General features: G+C 46.9%; 1 protein-coding gene across 8 annotated transcripts in view; it reads left to right on the top strand.

Annotated features, from left to right (window-relative positions):
- The window catches only part of CTNND2 (catenin delta 2), a 3,073,686-nt gene that overhangs the window by 1,158,780 nt on the left and 1,893,906 nt on the right, over positions 1–21,000 (top strand). The gene's annotated exons all lie outside the window — the stretch shown is intronic.

Raw genomic sequence — 21,000 nt, 5'->3', positions numbered from 1 at the left:
ATGGAGTGCATTGCACCTTGTTTGTTTTTTTAGGTATTATTTTGTATGTTGTGTTTTTTTGTCAATTGGACCACTGTCCTTTGCCTACAGCAACATCAATTTCCTTTATGTTTGTTTAGTTTTTTTCATGTGTTTGTTATTCTAGTGGCCATCACTATACGTGACCCCTCTGGGCGTTTGCCTTATTGGGTTTACCTACGTGACCAGGGTGTTCTTCACCTATAGTAGTGGTGGCTTTCAGTACCTGACTTGTGTGTTCTGGAGTAAACACTGTTGCTCCTACAAGTTTAGGAATAAAGGTGTATTTTATATGCTGAATTTACATCATCTACCTTTGTTACAGTTGTTGGGTTCCGTAAAAAAGGGAGCACATTGGATTGTCCACAGAAAGTAGTAGACATCTTACTTTTGCTGGAAGATGGCCTATCTTCAGCAGATGTTAATGTAGCTTTCCCACCTTCCCCACGGACACAAACTTTTTTTTTCCTTTTCCAACATGCCTGTTCCCCTTTCCACCAGCATCTGTCCTTTTGCCACTCATTTTGTTATCGACAAGATTGGCCACTTAAAATGTGGTAGCAAAAATTGAGAGGCGGTGTAGATTGCAGAGGTGGTCTAGCTTTATAGACAGCTGAAGAACCAACACTGACTATCACAGACAATTTTTTTATACCCCTAACAGTGGCAGCACAGTTTGCAATTAGAATTGCGTATCGAAAATGGACAGGTATGTACAATGCAGAGGTGGTCTAGCTTTATAGACAGCTGAAGAACCAACACTGACTATCACAGACAATTTTAGTATGCCCCTAACAGTGGCAGCACAGTTTGCAATTAGAATTGCGTGTCAAAAATGGACAGGTGTGTACAATGCAGAGGTGGTCTAGCTTTATAGACAGCTGAAGAACCAACTCTATCACAGACAATTTTTGTATGCCCATAACAGTGGCAGCACAGTTTGCAAATAAAATAGCGTGGCAAAACTGGGCAGGTGGGTGCAGTGCTCGGGTTCTGTGGGTACCAGGACAGGAAAGGAAAACTAACTTAGTATTCCAGACTCTTTTAGGATGGCAGAAAAAGTGTCAGCTCTTTGGGCAAATAAAATAGCGTGGCAAAACTGGGCAGGTGGGTACAGTGCCCGGGTTCTGTGGGTCAGTGACCAGGAAAGGAAAACTAACTTAGTATTCCAGACACTTTTAGGATGGCAGAAAATGTGTCAGCTCTTAGGGCAAATAAAATAGCGTGGCAAAAGTGTGCAGGTGCGTACAATGCCCGGGTTCTGTGGGTCAGTGGACAGGAAAGGAAAACTAACTTAGTATTCCAGACACTTTCAGGATGGCAGAAAAAGTTTCAGCACTTTGGGCAAATAAAATAGCGTGGCAAAACTGGGCAGGTGGGTACAGTGCCCTTGTTCTGTGGGTTAGTGGACAGGAAAGGAAAACTAACTTAGCATTCCAGACACTTTTAGGATGGCAGAAAATGTGTCAGCTCTTAGGGCAAATAAAATAGCGTGGCAAAAGTGTGCAGGTGCGTACAATGCCCGGGTTCTGTGGGTCAGTGGACAGGAAAGGAAAACTAACTTAGTATTCCAGACACTTTTAGGATGGCAGAAAAAGTTTCAGCTCTTTGGGCAAATAAAATAGCGTGGCAAAACTGGGCAGGTGGGTACAGTGCCCTTGTTCTGTGGGTTAGTGGACAGGAAAGGAAAACTAACTTAGTATTCCAGACACTTTTAGGATGGCAGAAAAAGTGTCAGCTCTTAGGGCAATTAAAATAGCGTGGCAAAAGAGTGCAGGTGGGTACAGTGCCAGGGTTCTGTGGGTACCAGGACAGGAAAGGAAAACTAACTTAGTATTCCAGACACTTTTAGGATGGCAGAAAAAGTGTTAGCTCTTTGGGAAAATAAAATTGCGTGGCAAAACTGGGCAGGTGGGTACAGTGCCCGGGTTCTGTGGGTACCAGGACAGGAAAGGAAGCCTCACTTTCTATCCCTCCTAATGATGAAATGCAGCAAGGAATTCCCTGAGCTGAGGTACACAGACGCTTTTATCTAAAGCTGTACACAGCGTTTGCACGGACCTGCCTAACAGCTATGGCTATGAATGCCTGGAAATCAGCCCTGAAAAGGGCTGAAATAACCATCAGTCCCTAACCCCTACATTGCTGTGTAGCTTGCACTATGTCTATAGCACACACAGCAGGATCGGCGGTGACTGTCACCCACACACACAAGGCAGATAATGGCGACGATAGGGAAAATGGCCGTATTTTATAAGGCAAGGACATGGGACATTCGGCAGTGACTGTCACCCACACACACAAGGCAGATAATGGCGATGATAGGGAAAATGGCCGTATTTTATAAGACAAGGACATGTGACATTCACAGCCTATGACACATGCCCTTGCTTGTCTGGCAAAAATCCACTTAGCTGTGTGTGTGTCTGTGATTGGCTGACATCCTGGCCCGCCCCACTGCACGCGCGCTTAGGAAAAAGAATAAAAAATGGCGATTGGCATTCTCTCAGCACCACAGATCTGAACCGCGTCCCCCCGCACACTATGCGCTGAAGTTTGATAATAGCGTGAATCACAGTGACTCACACTATTACAGTGAAAAGCCAGCTAGTAACTAGCTAGGCTTTTTGCTGATCGAACCGTTCTCGAACGTAACTCGAGCTATCGAGCTTTTAGCAAAAAGCTCGCGTTCGAGTTCGATCTCGAGCACCCCCCAAAATCACTCGAACATGAAATTGGCAAACCTCGAACCTCGAACATCGCTCAACTCTAGCTGAGGGCCCAGGCGGTTGGTTGCCGATGGAGTACGGTGGAGTACTCCCGGAACCACAGCACCAACTGGGTACAGAATCCTAGGTCACGCAAACGCTTCAAGCAGACCTGATAAAATCTGCACAGTGAGGGGACCATAAAGGACCTCACTGACCTTAAAGTTCGGGACTCAATAGCAAAAGGAGAACCGGGGAACAGGACCAGAGACTCCGACCCCACAGGGTTCACGCTATTATCATACGGACTGCCGTTGAGAGACTACCAGGAGGGGACCCCCATACGCTCCAAGCCACGGGGACCCACCAACCAAAGAAAGGTGCAGGGGAAATAAGCCACCAGGTCACCAAACCGTCACTGGGACTAAAGGGACCTGCGGTGAATACCAGTCTTCCTCAAATGACCAGTTTATATCTTGTCGTGAGTAAAGGAACCAGTTACACTGCAACCTCTTGTATGCCCTGTCTTCTTTCAACACCCATCTACATCACCTATCCTCTGTGCCTGGCCCTGGTTGCGGAGTGCCTAACATCCAGGCTGCCACTAACACCAGCCCCATTAGTGAGAACCGTGCAGCAGCGGCTCCATCCACATAGCCGCAAACCGCAAATGGCGTAACGTGATAAAGTTTTATTTAATCTCCCTGTAAATATACCCCTTTTTAAAAAAGCAACCAGGGCATGGAACCGGGCAACGGCCACCAAGTGACATTCCCCAGTTATACACCGCCCAGGATCAAGCACCCCATAACCCTGGGCAACACATTCTCACCTCTCCTCTGTGCCCGCGCTGCTTCCAGCTGTTTTTTGCACTCCGCACACAGACTCCTTTGTGATAGCGTGAACGGAGTCGCTGCTGCAGGATGTCGTCATGGCTTTACTACAGTTGAATACTTTACGGCGCCACAAAGCATTCAACTGCAGTAAAGCGCGTCCAATACACAGGGCCGCCGCCGCTGCTGCTGTCAGCGGTTTACTGTAGTTGAATGCTTTGTGGCTCCGTAAAGCATTCAACTGTAGAAAAGCCATGACAACAACCTGCAGAGGCCGCTCTGTGCACGGACACTATCACGATGGGGTCTGTGTGCCTGCTGTCTGCAAGAAACAGCTGGAGGCAACACGGGCACGGAGGAATGGTGAGAATGTCTTTTATTGTGTGTAAAGTGATGACTTCCGTCATATAAGATGACCCCCGACTTTTGAGACGATTTTTAGGGATTAAAAAGTCGTCTTATATGCCAGAAAATATGGTAATAGTACTATTTCTATTTTTGTAGATGACACTAAACTATGTACAGTCCCTGACAAAAGTTCTGTCGCTTATCCATGTTATGTAAATGAAAACGTATAACCTGACTTTAAATTCATCCATTGGTTTCATAAATTACTCTTTTGAAAGCTGAAACCCTCCCAAATTTGGTTTTAGGTTATGAAAATAAAGTTGCTGCAAAGCTGAAATATTGATCATTTAATTAACACAGAAAGGTCAGATTTTGGCAAGACAAAAGTTTTGTCGCCTTGTCATATAATTGCACCCAATCCTAGTTTACATCCTCACCTGTGCTCACTAAATGTTTGGTTAATTAGTGGGTGTGTATAGAAAGAAACCCAGCACCCCAGACCTTCAGTTGAACTGCAACTTGACCTCTGACAACATGCCAAAAATCCACCCTGTGACCAAAGCCTTGATTATCAAGAGGCTGAAAACCAGATCCACTGCAGAGGTGGCTGGCACCTTTAATGTGTCTTCGCGTCAGGTACAAAGAATTATAAAAAGATTTGAAGAGACTAGAGATGTTTTTGACAAGCCCAGATCCGACAGAACCCAACAAGACAACTGCTCAGGAGGAACGTTTGTTGGTTAGAAAATCCAAAGCCAGCCCCTCTTTCACTACAGCAGAGCTCCAACAGGCCTGGTCACCTCAAGTCCCTGTGTCAACTAGTTTGTAGGATTCTGTCTCGAAATGGCCTCCATGGTCGAATCAGTGCCAGAAGCCAGCACTAAACAAAAGGCAATTAAAAAACCATGTGGCATTTGCTAAGTCCCACAGCCTGCTAAATAGATGGACGCTAGGAAAAGTGGCAGAAGGTGGATTTCTCTGATGAATCTTCAGTTGAATTACATCACAGCTGCTGCAAATACTGCATGAGACCTACTGGAGCCCGTATGGATTCAGAAAACAGTTAATATTGGTGGTGGAAAGGTCATGGTCTGGGATTACATTCAGTATGGGGGTGTGTGAAACATTTGCAAGGTGGAAGGCAATATCAATAGCCTAAAATATCAAGAAGTATTAGCTACCTCTTACATTCCAAATCATAAAAGGGATCAAATTCTGCAGCAGGATGGGGCTCCATCTCATCCATCCATCTCTACAACAAAGTTCCTCTTGGCAAAGAAGATCAAGGTGCTCAAGGACTGGTCAGCCAAGTCACCAGACATGAACATCATTGAGCATGTTTGGGGTGGGATGGAAGAGAAAGCTTGGAAGACAAAACCAAAGAATCTAGATGAACTCTGGGAGGCATGTTAAGGCTGCTTTACACGCTATGATTTTGTATGCGATTTGACACGAGATGTGATGTGATCACGAGATTTGAGATGTGACACGCCCAGGTCGTATTAACGATGTGCCGGTGTCGCTTATAGGTCATTTATTTGATGTCACACGTAACGATCTCAAAAGCGACGCATCAGCGATCAATGTGTGGCTCATCTAGGTGAACAGATAAAAATATAATAAAAATTCCTCAATAGTACTAAAAATGCATTCATATTTATATTTGGATCTTGACACATATCCTGTTAATTATGATATAACTGTTTTCAGATGGGATTGATGTGCTCGTACCCACCTGTCCCCCCTGTTTAGGGGAGACGCATTTGTGATTTCCACTGCTCTAGTTGTCGCCAAGCTATAACTTTGTTGTTACTTTTTTGGTTTTAATGGTGTATCAATAAAGTAGATTTTATGACATTTAAGCATCATAGTGGTTCTTATGAGCTTTTATAGGACTATGTATGGATAAGCGACAGAACCTTTGTCAGGGACTGTAGTATGACACTGTATACAGTGTATTTGCGGTTCTTGCATGAAGCCCAGCCTCTGGCTGAGCTTCACAAGAGGACTATGATGGCAGCCAAGGAGGGCCATTAGCAGGTCCCAGCTGCTATGGTAATCAGTCGATTCCCTGTGATAGCAGGCCATTGAGCGCATTGGCAAACAGGCTATTTAAAGGAGTTGTCCGACATTAGCTTAACAAAAATTTTTGAGTTTATCTGTGCTGTATTGTCATATAAATCACCCCTACATTGTTATTTTTTGTTTTCTAACTTTTGTTCCTCTTGAATTCACCCTTTATTCTCTGCAGCTCTTGTTTACATTCAGATCCAGCAAACTGACCACTTCCTGTGCAAAACCTCAGTCAGAGCTGTCACCACCCACCCCAGTGTCCAGCCTCGCCCTCTGCCCGCCCCCTGCACACACATTCCCTGTCAGTATTCTTCCCCAGCACCTGACCTGGTATCACTACAACATTGCAAATAACAGCCCCACATCGGGCTCTGCACCGCACACGCACACATATGGCTCTGCACCGCACACGTATGCTCTGCACCGCACACATATGGCTCTGCACCGCACACATATGGCTCTGTACCGCACACATATAGCTCTGTACCGCACACATATGGCTCTGTACCGCACACGCACACATATGGCTCTGCACACGCACACATATGGCTCTGCACCGCACACGTATGCTCTGCACCGCACACATATGGCTCTGCACCGCACACATATGGCTCTGTACCGCACACATATAGCTCTGCACACGCACACATATGGCTCTGCACCGCACACGCACACATATGGCTCTGTACCGCACACACACACACATGGCTCTGCACCGCACACGCACACATATGGCTCTGCACACGCACACATATGGCTCTGCACCGCACACGCACACATATGGCTCTGCACACACACACATATGGCTCTGTATCGCACACGCACACATGGCTCTGCACCACACACGCACACATATGGCTCTGCACACGCAAACATATGGCTCTGCACCGCACACATGAGGCTCTGCACACGCACACATATGGCTCTGCACCGCACACATATGGCTCTGTACCGCACACGCACACATATGGCTCTGCACCGCACACATATGGCTCTGCACACGCACACATATGGCTCTGCACCGCACACGCACACATATGGCTCTGCACACGCACACATATGGCTCTGCACCGCACACATATGGCTATGTACCGCACACGCACACATATGGCTCTGCACCGCACACGCACACATATGGCTCTGCACACACACACATATGGCTCTGCACCGCACACGCACACATATGGCTCTGCACACGCACACATATGGCTTTGTACCGCACACGCACACATATGGCTCTGCACCGCACACGCACACATATGGCTCTGCACCGCACATGCACACATATGGCTCTGCACACGCACACATATGGCTCTGCACCGCACACGCACACATATGGCTCTGTACCGCACACACACACATATGGCTCTGCACCGCACACGCACACATATGGCTCTGCACACGCACACATATGGCTCTGCACCGCACACGCACACATATGGCTCTGCACACGCACACATATGGCTCTGCACCGCACACGCACACATATGGCTCTGCACACGCACACATATGGCTCTGCACTGCACACACACACATATGGCTCTGCACACGCACACATATGGCTCTGCACCGCACACGTATGCTCTGCACCGCACACATATGGCTCTGCACCGCACACATATGGCTCTGTACCGCACACATATAGCTCTGTACCGCACACATATGGCTCTGTACCGCACACGCACACATATGGCTCTGCACACGCACACATATGGCTCTGCACCGCACACGCACACATTTGGCTCTGTACCGCACACGCACACATATGGCTCTGCACCGCACACGCACACATATGGCTCTGTACCGCACACACACACACATGGCTCTGCACCGCACACGCACACATATGGCTCTGCACACGCACACATATGGCTCTGCACCGCACACGCACACATATGGCTCTGCACACACACATATGGCTCTGTATCGCACACGCACACATGGCTCTGCACCACACACGCACACATATGGCTCTGCACATGCAAACATATGGCTCTGCACCGCACACGCACACATGAGGCTCTGCACACGCACACATATGGCTCTGCACCGCACACATATGGCTCTGCACCGCACACATATGGCTCTGCACACGCACACATATGGCTCTGCACCGCACACGCACACATATGGCTCTGCACACGCACACATATGGCTCTGCACCGCACACATATGGCTATGTACCGCACACGCACACATATGGCTCTGCACCGCACACGCACACATATGGCTCTGCACACACACACATATGGCTCTGCACCGCACACGCACACATATGGCTCTGCACACGCACACATATGGCTTTGTACCGCACACGCACACATATGGCTCTGCACCGCACACGCACACATATGGCTCTGTACCGCACACACACACATATGGCTCTGCACCGCACATGCACACATAAGGCTCTGCACACGCACACATATGGCTCTGCACCGCACACATATGGCTCTGCACCGCACACATATGGCTCTGCACACGCACACATATGGCTCTGCACCGCACACGCACACATATGGCTCTGCACACGCACACATATGGCTCTGCACCGCACACGCACACATATGGCCTTGCACACGCACACATATGGCTTTGTACCGCACACGCACACATATGGCTCTGCACCGCACACGCACACATATGGCTCTGCACACGCACACATATGGCTCTGCACCGCACACGCACACATATGGCTCTGCACACGCACACATATGGCTCTGCACCGCACACGCACACATATGGCTCTGCACACGCACACATATGGCTCTGCACTGCACACACACACATATGGCTCTGCACACGCACACATATGGCTCTGCACACGCCCCCCCATAAGGAACACATGTAGGGAGTACATACTCACCCGTCCTCGGTCCCCGCCGCTCCTGCACGTTCGCGCGCTGTCTGTGCTCTGGACATATCAGCACAGTAGTGACGTCACCGCTGTGCTGAAGAGAGCACAGACAGCGGGAGGGACAGTGATGAGAAGCAGCGCTGCGCTGCTTCTCATCAGCACTTTCAAATGTACCGGTATCTGTGATCTGTGATCTGTGATGCCGGTACATTTGAATGTGTGATCCTGAGCAGGGGCCGGGGCTGGCACTGACACCACGGCAGCCGCCGCCAGGCCCCTCCCCCAGGTCACGGACCCCACAGCAGTGCAGGGGAAGGTTACTGGAGAGTAAAAGAGGTGCGGGGGAATGTGTGGGAGGGTGCAGGGAAGGGGGCGGGGACTCCTCGCACTGTACAGCCCAGCAGGGAGGCGACATGCTGTTCCACATTTGCATGTCAACATGGCCCTGCCCATGTTGACATGAAATGACCGAAAGCAGCAAAATCGCGGCAGGAGCGGTCACATGACCACTCTGAGCCGGGGGAGAGGGGCTGACAGCAGGGCAGGTAAGTGGTCTCTATCTACTTACCTGCACCAATGTAGCCCAATAGGGAAATAAAAAAAAAAAAGTTAAAGAAGCTGGATAACCCCTTTAAATAGTAGCTCTGGCTACTTCTGTTAGAGACAGATGTTGACTTGGTAACACAGTCGGCACCTGCCGCATGTGAAGCAGGTTCAGCTGTTATGCCCGCTGCACACACCTTGCAGTTAAAGGGTCCCTCCAAATATAATTTTTTGCCTGATCTGACATAAAGAGACACACTAGTGTGAGTGTTGAAAAACTAAGATGGCCAACAAGATTATACTATTATTCAGAATTAGACCTGTTTACCATAATATCTGGGTATCAGCAACTAAAAGAATCACGAAGGGCAAGCATATCTGCCAATCTTATATAATTTGGATGATTGGAATTGAAAAGATCCTTCACCTACTACTCAGCATTTTTTTCTCCTTTATTCCTTTCCCTCAGTTCTAGTGATTCCTAGGCAGTGTCAGAGTGGGGTGCCAACAGCTCACCAGTAACATTAACTCTGGAGGCCCACTGTTCAGCTACATTATTACATTACCATCATTCAATATTACCATACATTACCCTCATACTCAAATCTACTAATGCTTCTACAGTGTATCCACCCATATCCTGTCCACCGCCATTAACTTGAGAACGGCGGCAGCTATAGGCATAGAAGTGGTGTCTAGGTATAGTAAAGTAGCCATGCACAACGCAGTGAAACCACCTATAGCGCCACTTGGTGGAAAACAACGGAGTTAGCATTTTTATCTCGAAAACAGAATGAGATAGAGAAAAAAAGTGAATTACAAAGTTGTAGGGCATCATCAGTTCAATAAGAATCGACACCTTGCATACAGAAATTCTATTATTAGAACGTGTAAAACTCACAAGGCTGCAGACGTGAAGCGATACCTCATGGAGACCTTCCTACAAGTCATTGGGTATGGTGGCTGCGTGGAGTGGCCTCCATGGTCACCTGACCTGACCCCATTGGACTTCTTTCTGTGAGGTCACATCAAACAGCAGGTGTATGCGACCCCTCCACCAACATTGCAGGACCTGCAATGACGTATCACAGATGCTTGTGCAAACGTGTCACCTACCATATTGCACAACGTACAGCAAGATACAGTATGCTGTCCAGAGTCCAGATGTGCACTGCAGCTGACAGTGGCCACTTTGAGCATCAAAATTAAATGAGCACCATATGTGTGACCAGCATTCAATGTTTTTTGGGGGGGGGGGGGGGTCATGGGTTTCATATCATAGCATTTCTGTATGCAAGGTGTCGATTCGTATTGAATTGATGATGCCCTACAACTTTGTAATTCACTTTTTTTTCTCTATCTCGTTCTGTTTTCAAGATAAAAATGTTAACTCTGTTGTTTTCCACCAGGTGGCGCTATAAGTGGTTTCATTGCGTAGCGCATGACTACTTTACTATACCTAGACACCACTTCTATGCCTATAGCTGCCGCCATTCTCAAGTTAATGGCGGTGGACAGGATATGGGTAGACACATTGTATATATCAATAATCTGAGATATTTGCTACATGAATGATGTGACGCTGCTTATGAATATCAAGTGCAGGGTCAGACTGGAGTGTGAGAGGCCCACCAGGGAAATTGACTTTGAGGGCCCACATTATAACTACCGTAAACGTTTTTATTACTTGATCAGTTTCGGCTTCACTCAGTATAACAGGCGACTTTTAGCAAACTATACAGTGTGCAGAAGAGACCTGTATTGTGCCCTGCACATATCACAGGATTTCTTGTAATTAATAATGGAATCTATTATTTACAATCAGTCGCAGATTTTCTTACACACGGACATTCCTTGTACTAGGAAAACCACCGAGTCCAGCAGCCAAATAATATTCACAGTGAAGCAAAATGTTATCCAGCATCTTCACATGGAAAAGATTACTGAAATTCATCCACCTATACCTCCATCTATTCACCATATAGGCAAATCCCCTATAGAGTCAGTATGTGGAGGTGTGAAGCATTACCACTCCATACATTTTTCCATTTGGATACTGGTGAATTCTCTTCTCTTTCCCCCTTCACACATTTACAGAATTATCAGGTAATGATCGGCCACCAGTGTCTGTACTAGATGTGATCAGTCATTCTGTGGGGACAGAGGCCTATAAAAGCCGCACTATGGTTTCCATGTTAGTTTTAGGGTATGTGCACGCTGTGTTCCGGTTTGATAGCTGTAAACACTGTGTTTGCCGAAAAAACATGGTAAAAACACATGCGTTTTCCCCGCGTTTTTGTTGCGTTTTGGACAGTGCGTTTTCATATTGAGAAATCAATGGGTAACAAATGATGACAAAACGCAATGAAGAAGTGACACACTGCTTTGTTTTGTCACAGATTTTGACAAATATTTGTCAATAAAACGCTGACAAAAAAACTGCAACGTGCGCATGGAAATTCTGATTTCCTATAGACTTTGCTGGGGAAGCAAAACGCATGCATTTTGTCATTGACACAGTGCAGTTTAAAATGCGACAAAAACATAAGAAAAAAACGCAACGTGCGCACAAAGTCTACCATAAACCCTTTACTAGTCCTGTGTATTCTGACAACACTGCTCTATAGGCAGATCAGGCTTTTTTTTTTTTTTTTTTACATACACTTAGATTGAGGCCCCTCCTGTACTATCATCACATATAGAGGCCCCCTGAAGAGTAATCACATTTAGCCTAAGATACTGACACTGGGGGCACAGGATACTGACACTGACACTAGGGGCACAGGATAATGACACTGGGGGTACAGGATAATTACACTGAGGCCTAAGACACATGGCGAGAAAATCGGTGCGAGTGGAGTGTGATAAAACATCGCATTCCGCTCATACCAAGTTTAGTCTGTGTGTCAGCGCACATGAGCGATTATTTACTCAGCCCTAATTGGACCAAGAAAACAATCGCAGCATGCTGCAGGTGTGATTTGAGACTCTTTCTCCCGCACCCATTTAAATCTATGGGCGAGAGAAAAATCGCACTGCACTCGCAGTACACCAGTGTACCGCGAGTGCAGAGCGAGAATGGCAATAGCTGGCTACGGAGGGGAGTGGGAGATAAATCCCTCCCTCCCCTCCTCAATGCCGGCCCGCCCCCCCGCAGCTGAGGTCCGCTCGCACAGTCGGACCTCAGTCGCAGGGACACTAGCATGACACTCGGCACTGCTGTACTGCCAGCGTGAGCGAGTGTCATGCTGAGTGTCATGTGATCGGGGATCACAGTAATCCCTGTGTGGCCCCAGCCTAACACTGGGGGTACAGGATAATGACACTGACACTAGGGATACAGGATAATGACACTTGATACCTCGGTACAGGATAAGACACTTGAGGTACAGGATTATTACTCTGGACACTTGGTTCTTTTCCTCAGCACCCAGTTTTTCTATGTTCTGATAGCCATCTTGTCCTCAGCACCCAACTTTCCCATGATATTAGTAAATGGGAAAGCTGGGAGCTGGGGAGCTTAGGACAAGATGGTTATCAGAACATAGAAAAGCGGGGTGACGAGTTAGGCCGGGGCCACACGGGTATTACTGCTATTCCCTCGCATGACACTCGGCTCACGCTGGAAGTACAGCAGAGCCGACTGTCATGCGAGCGTCCCTGCGACTGAGGTCCGATCGTACGAGCAGACCTCAGCTGCGGGGGGCGGGCCGGCACTGAGGAGGGGCGGGCCGGTACTGAGGAGGGGCGAGCTGGCTCTGAGGAGGGGAGGGATTTATCTCACTCTCTCCTCTATAGTCGGCTATTGCCATTCTCGCCCTGCACTTGCAGTACATCAGTGTACCGCGAGTGCAGTGCAATTTTTCTCACACCCCAAACACTTGAATGGGTGTGAGAGAAACAAGGATCACATTACACCTGCAGCATGCTGCGATTGTTTTCTCGGTCCGATTAGGGCTGAGAAAATAATCGCTCATGTGTGCTGACACACAGGCTAATATTGGTCCGAGTGGAATGCGATATTTTATTGCATTCCACTCGCAACGTTTTTCTCGCCGTGTGTCTTAGGCCCAAGAGAGCGCCTTTCTTTCAGCTCAGCACCCAGCTTTCCCAATCCTATCCCATGCTCTGACTGCTGCTTATTCCTCTTTTCCTAATCCCTACTAATATATGGCTACCGTGTGGACTTCACCCACGGCATGCAGCAGGGACTAGTGCACACACCCAGCACCCCCAAATCACACACCCCCAGCAACCTCATGTCCTGCATGTCTCACACAGACTGGCTGTATCCCAAATTATCCCTCTCTCAAACACACTGAAACCCCATATACCACACACAGTATCCCTTCAAACCCCTCTGTAACAGTCTGTACCCCTCATATATCACTCACCCTGCCCACCCTCACTGGACACATCTTACTTGGGCATATCTTCCTAGGTCGGCAGCTCCTGCCCAACTCCTCCCACATGGTCACATGGGTATGAGTCATCGCAGGTCCTGGCAGATCCACCACTAGGATGCATTGTCTTCCTCTCTGAAGCAGCTTGTGTTCTTACCCTGCCGCGCTGCAGCTCATAAGCTCCGGACGCCCCCTCCAGGTCAGGAGCACCCCCTCTGCACCCCCTGTAGCTGCTGGAGCTATCGTAATCTGCCACATACAGACCTGTGGCGGCGGCCCGATGGTGTAAAGAGCCGCAGGTCATTGTAATACACCTGGCGGGGGCCCTGCAGACTGACGGGGACAACTTAGTTTGAAAAGAAAGTTGGAGCCTACCGGGGGTTTCCCCGCTACCCCGGTACGCCAGACTGACGCTGATCAAGTGTATAGTATATCAAGTAGTATATCAAGTATATTGTGTTTTTTCAACATCATATGCTACTATAGTGCCCCTTCCTGCAAAGGGGCCAACCGGAGGTAAAGTGGTCAAGCCTCTCAAAGCCATAAAGGGTTTGCTTCTTACTATAGACTCTCATCTAGCTGAATTTAACTAGAAGATCTAGTGCTTTTCAAGACACCAAGTATAAAAATGTTTGTATTTTCAGAATGAGGAAAGCTATGTAATTGTATCTGATGAATGAGACAAACCTGCATGAATTTGAAAAACTGAAGCAGAATGACCACATTTTTTAATCCAATCAATTTTTTTATTGTAGGAAGTTACATTACAAAAAAAGGAGAAATTCAGGTGTCATTGGCAATAATACACAAAGAAAACCACGCTGTAACATGTGGTAGTAACACCTTTGATTATGATTCACATTTCCTGTCACACCACCACCAATCATGTCTGATGCAAGTTGCAACTTTTTTAGGTTAATCAATACCCAATACGTATAGAGTCAACCTACCAATTTACTCTTTAATCCTCAAAATGAGGGATCCAAACAACCAGAACCAGAGAGTAAGAAAGGAAGATAAGAAAAGGGAGGGGAGAGAGAGGTGGGGGAGATGGGGAGAACCATGGATGGTTGCAAGGAAGCAACCAGGGAGGGGGAGGGGGGGGAGGGTATTGGATGGCGTTTCGGGGTAGCCCGAGCAGTAACAACAACAGAGATTTAAACACCTTGACTATTGACATGTGGTATGGGTGAACTCCCTGTGTAACACACACTTTGACCCTATTTGACCCGTTTTTAATTATCAACAGTTTGCCCTGGAAACAGATGCCTGACAGGGGATGCATATACAGAGTTTAGCCACGTGTCCCAAATGTGAAGTAGTTTGTTTTTGGCGCGGATGGAGTGAGCCAGACAGAACTCGTATTGGCATTGGAGATTAATTCGGTTATATAGTTCAACTAATGTAGGCGTCTTTGGGGATTTCCAGTGCAAACTTATGCAATATCTGGCAGCTACTAGAATGTGAACTAATAAACCCCTGGATTCCCAAGAGAACTCCTCTATACCCACGTTTAGCACTGCCAGAGCCGGATTCGGATTAATACGATTGCCTGTCAGCTCACCCATCAGGCCAAACACCTCCAACCAGAACGAGAAAACCTTGGGACAAGCCCACCAGCAGTGACCAAGAGTACCCCTTTGGAGGCAGCCCTTCCAACAATGTGGCGAATAATTTGGGAGGAACTGTGCTAAGTTGGCTGGGGACCGATACCATCGCAGGTGTACTTTTTTTCAGTTGCTCCCGATGATTTATACACTTGGAATATTTTTGGATATTTGCTGAAGCCGAGTGCCAGTTTGAAGGTGAGGTAGAGACACTCAACTCCACGTCCCATTTATTCATATAAGGAGATTTTTGCTCTTCGGGGGGGTTATTGAGCCATTTGTATGTTGAGGAGATACCTTTGGATTTAATTATCTTTTTAAATACCAAAGCCTTTGTTGTAGGTAACAGAGGCTTTGACTTTGGAGGAAATTTAGAGGCCAGAAAATGACTAATTTGGATGTGTTGATAGAAACAGCCCTTTAAAGAGGGGTGTTCCCGTACTATTTCATTAAAGGGGTTAACACCCAAATCAGAGTATAGATCCGCCAGCACTGTAATGCCCGATCCCTCCCACCTGGCCAGATTCAAAAAGGGGATTTGAGATTCCAACGACTTGAGGGAAATCTCTGAAAGAGGAATCTGAATCTTATGAATCAAGTCATTTCGCCAGACCTCCAGGGAGGCTGACATGGTGGGAACACACGGGGAGAACCGTGAACGGCTCAAATATTCTGCTTCCATCATTCTTCTGACCGAGCCCTGGCGGGACAGGAAATTTTCAATCTGAGCCCATCTATGTGAATTACCTGGACGCCACCATTCCTTTAGTGATTCAATTAGTAAGGCTTTATAATATGCCGTTATGTTTGGGGTGCCCAATCCCCCTAAGTCATATGGGGGGTATAACACTTTACCTGCGACCCTAGCCCTTTTATTACCCCAGACAAATTTGTTAGTCAACGATTGAAGTTTCATCAGGGTTTTGTGAGAAATTTTGATGGGAAGGCATCTGAGCACATAAAATATTTTGGGTAAGAAAACCATTTTAAAGGACTGTATCCTGGCCATCCAGGACAATGATATTTTTTCATACCTTCCCAATTCCTTTTCTAAATTTTGGATCAGAGGTTCCAAATTTTCTTTAATTAACATCTGCGATGGTGTCAGCTTAATACCCAAATAAGGTATCCCCCTGTCGCACCATTTGAATTGAAAGGCCCCCTCCAGCGCACTCCTGGCCTCCGCCGGTACATTAAACGGCAGTATCAAAGACTTTGCCGCATTAAGCTTATAATACGACACTTTAGAAAAGTTTGATAATGTGTTCACCACTGCTGGAATCGACACTGCAAGGTTAGAACAGGAAATTATCACATCGTCTGCGTATAAACCAAGTTTATGTTCAAATTCCCCAACTCTTATACCAGAAATGGCTATGTTTTTTCGTATAGCTTCCGCCAGAGGTTCTACCACTAAAGCAAAAATAGCGGGAGACAATGGACAACCCTGGCGGGTGCCATTACTTATTTGAAATTTAGATGACAGAAACCCCGATGCCAACACTGACGCATTTGGGTAAGAGTAGAGGGCTAGAATGGATGACTTGATTTTCCTCAAGAACCCGAATTTTGTTAGAACTCTCTCCAGGTATCCCCAGTGCACCCTGTCAAAGGCTTTTTCAGCATCAAGAGACAGGAATGCACTGGGTTCACCCGATATCTCCACCAGTCCAATCAAGTCAAGCATCCGTCTGGTGCCATCCTTAGATTGCCTCCCTGTCACAAACCCAACTTGGTCTGGAGCCACTAAGGTCGGGATCACTTTATGAAGTCTATCTGCCACTAGTTTGGCATAAATTTTAACATCACAATTTAGGAGTGAAATGGGCCTAAAATTACCCGGGGTGTCTGCAGGTTTCCCTGGCTTTGGTAGCGTGATAATTATCGCTTCTAAGTTGTCTGGGGAAATTGACCCTTTATTTTGCCAAAAATTGAAGGTTTTTGACATAAAGGGGGACAGAGTGGATGTAAATTGTTTGTAATATTTGTATGGCAGCCCATCGGGGCCCGGGGCAGAGTTAGGGGCACTTTGCACACTGCGACATCGCAGGTGCAATGTCGGTGGGGTCAAATTGAAAATGACGCACTTCCGGCATCGCATGCGACATCGCAGTGTGTAAAGGCTGGATGATACGATTAACGTGCGCAAAAGCGTCGTAATCGTATCATCGGTATAGCGTCGGCGTAATTCATAATTACGCTGACGCAATGGTCCGATGTTGTTCCTCGCTCCTGCGACAGCACACATCGCTGTGTGTGAAGTCGCAGGAGCGAGGAACGTCTCCTACCGGCCTCACTGCGGCTTCCGTAGGATATGCGGAAGGAAGGAGGTGGGCAGGATGTTCACATCCTGCTCATCTCCGCCCCTCCGCTCTGATTGGCCGCCTGCCGTGTGACGTCGCAGTGACGCCGCACGACCCGCCCCCTTAACAAGGAGGCGGGTCGCCGGCCACAGGGACGTCGCACGGCAGGTGAGTGTGTGTGTGAAGCTGGCGTAGCGATAACTTTCGCTACGCCAGCTATCACCACATATCGCTGCTGCGACGGGGGCGGGCACTATCGCACTCGGCATCGCAGCATCGGCCTGCGATGTCGTAGTGTGCAAAGCCCGCCTTAGACTTAGTCATTTTGATGGCACCTAGGATTTCATGTGTAGTAAAGGGAAGATTAAGTTCCTCTAATTGCTCATCTGAGACCCGGGGAAGATCCAGGGTGTCTAGGAAACCCTGTATATCCACTTGAGTCGGCTGTGATGTATTGGAATCATATTTTAGATTATACAGGGCCCCATAGTATTTCGCAAATGCTTCTGCTATTTCAATGGGATGTCTAGTGATTGTTCCGTTCGGGTCCCTCAGGAATTCTATTTTAGATTGGATCTCACGTTTTTTCGTCCTTCTTGCCAATAAGGACCCCGCTCTGTCCCCCATAGCATAAAATGTCGATCTATTTTTTTTAAGATTATGTTCGTATTTTTGCAGGAGTAGGGATCTTAGTTGGAATCTATGGGTTACAATTTCTTTAGTCAAGTTAGGGGATGCTTTGGCTTTATTCAGGGATTCAAGGTGATGAATACGGGTTAATATATATTTAATATCTGCGTCTTTTTTCCGTTTTTGGATGGAGGCTATTTTTATGAGCTGCCCTCTGACTACGGCTTTATGCGCAGCCCACAGGGTCTCGTCAGAAATTTCCCCATTATTATTAAGTTTAAAATATTCTGTTAACACTGACTCTACTTCATCATGTACCTTCTGCCTACCAAGCAAGCTGGTATTCAGTCTCCACCTAGGGGAATTTTGAACATTAAAGCTACCCTGAACAGACAAAGAGATCGGCGCATGATCTGTCCAAGTAATTAAACCAATATCAGCTGCCACACAATTACTTATAGATTTGCTGTCGACCAAAAAAAAATCAATTCTACTGTATGAGCGATGCCTGGAAGAGAAGAATGTATAGTCTCTTTCTGATGCGTGCAAATATCTCCAGATGTCATGAAAATGGAATTCATTGATGAGATGCTTAAGTTCCTTAGCATGTGGGATGCTGGTGTTGGAGCAATCCATAGAGCGTATTACAGGTATATTAAAGTCTCCACAGATGATTTCCGCCCCTGTGGCAGTATCTTTGAATGCTTGGAAAAATTTCCTAGCAAAGGTCAATTGTGATGAATTTGGGGAGTAGACCGTTGCCAAGGTATAAGGGACGCTGTTGATATAACAAGACAAAATAATATATCTTCCATCCGCTCCATAACTGACATTTATCAATTTAAAGGCCACTGAGTTCTTTATTAAAATGGCCACTGCTCCTCTTTTTTTTGAGTCATTAGCAAAAAAGGTGTGTTGGAAGCTTGGATGAAGTAGCCGTTTATTATCTGTGGAAAGAAGGTGGGTCTCCTGAATGCACGCTATATCACAGTTAGATGCCTTCACCTCTCTCCACATCATTGACCTTTTTGCTGGGGAGTTGAGTCCGTTCACATTAATAGACAATATCTTAATTCTCATATTGGAGCCGCAGGGGGGTTTGAATTCCTAGGAACGCCATCAGGGATGAGAGGGGCTAGACCAGCAAGGAATTGAGAGAAATTTCCAGAAAAAATTAAGGAACATTTGTGAGAAGAGGAACAAAAACAAAAAAATTCCAACAACATCGGTTTGCCCCGAGTAGGGTGCCCGGTGTATAACCGCTCGCCATAGGCGAGAACATCAGGGGGGCTACGTGACATCCCGTGTCACAGGAGCAGGGACAGCAGGTGCCATAAGCAGGAAGGAGTCCCAGCTAAGCTACTGACCATTCAGGGTTAATCCTGTCTGGAGGGCCTCTATGATTCTCCTGCCCACCAGGGTTTGGTGGGTGGGCTATTCCCCAGTCATCCAGCAGTTTGCCCAGCTGAGAAGGAGTATGACATATGTGAGTGCCTCCATCTTTGAAAATTATCATCTTCACCGGAAAACCCCACTTGTACTTGATGTCTTGATCTCTAAGGAGTTTAGAAAGGTGGGCAAATTCTCTTCTTTTATTAAGAGTTGCAGCAGAAAGATCTGGGAAGATTTTTAGTCCCATGAAAGTGTCTGGCAGGGCTGGATTTCCCCTCAGTGTGTGAAGCACAGCTTCTTTTGTTTTATAGAAATGAAGTCTAGCCAGGACATCTTTAGGCAGAGCTGGATCTATGCCTTTGGCTTTAGGGACTCTATGAATCCTGTCCACTATCAGGTCTCTGGTGTCCCAACCAGGGAGTATAAGCTGCAGAAACTTGTGGAAGTATTCCTGGAGGTCTTTATCTGCTACTGATGAGGGAATCCCTCTGATTTTTAGGTTATTTCTTCGGGATCTGTCCTCTATATCACTGATTTTAAGTTTTAGTGCCTCCACCTCCTTTTCCAAAGCTGTGTTAGCATCTATCAGATTGTTATGTGATATTGCAAATTCAGCCATTTTAGTTTCTACATGCTCTGTGCGAACCCCTAGAGACCTGATTTCTTCCTTCAGCTCTCTTACTATTTCTCTGAGATCAGCCTGCAAGGAAGCCCTCAGCGTTTTCAGCAGAGCTTGCATTGTTTCCTCTGTCAGAGGAATGGCTGTGCTGCCTCTCAAGCAGCCTGTTTCTCCCTGTGAGGAGTGGGAAGAAGCTGAGTGGGAAGCCATCTTGCTTGGTGAGGAGAGATCCCTATCCAGGGGGAAGAAGTCTGTCAGTTTGGCTGGAGTGCCAGTTTTTTTAGGTCTCCCCTTAGGCATAGCTGGGGGCTGGGGTTACTCACACCTCCTGTAGCTGGTAATTCTGTTATCTGTGAGCTGATAAGAGCCGATTTATCCTGCTGTCAGCACAGAGCTCTCCTTCAAGCAGCCGTCGCCATCAGCGTGCAGGCCACGCCCCCCAGAATGACCAAATTGAATATTATGGAGTCTATCTGATTTTTTTGTGTGTAATGTAACAAACAAAAAGTTCTGAATTCTTTTCTTTGTCCAAATGACTTCTGTTCTTAAAGATGAAGAGATAAACAGTATTCAAATTGTACTGTGTATGTGAAGCAGCTTACTCTATTACAAAAATTTGTGTAATAACTATGTGTATCTGTTACCATGTTAAAATACTATATTGCA

Source organism: Anomaloglossus baeobatrachus, chromosome 6, assembly GCF_048569485.1.
Source record: "Anomaloglossus baeobatrachus isolate aAnoBae1 chromosome 6, aAnoBae1.hap1, whole genome shotgun sequence".
NCBI classification, from domain to species: Eukaryota; Metazoa; Chordata; class Amphibia; order Anura; family Aromobatidae; genus Anomaloglossus; species Anomaloglossus baeobatrachus.
The sequence above is the reverse complement of the archived record's forward strand: the minus strand, read 5'-3'. Positions and strand labels throughout refer to the sequence as shown.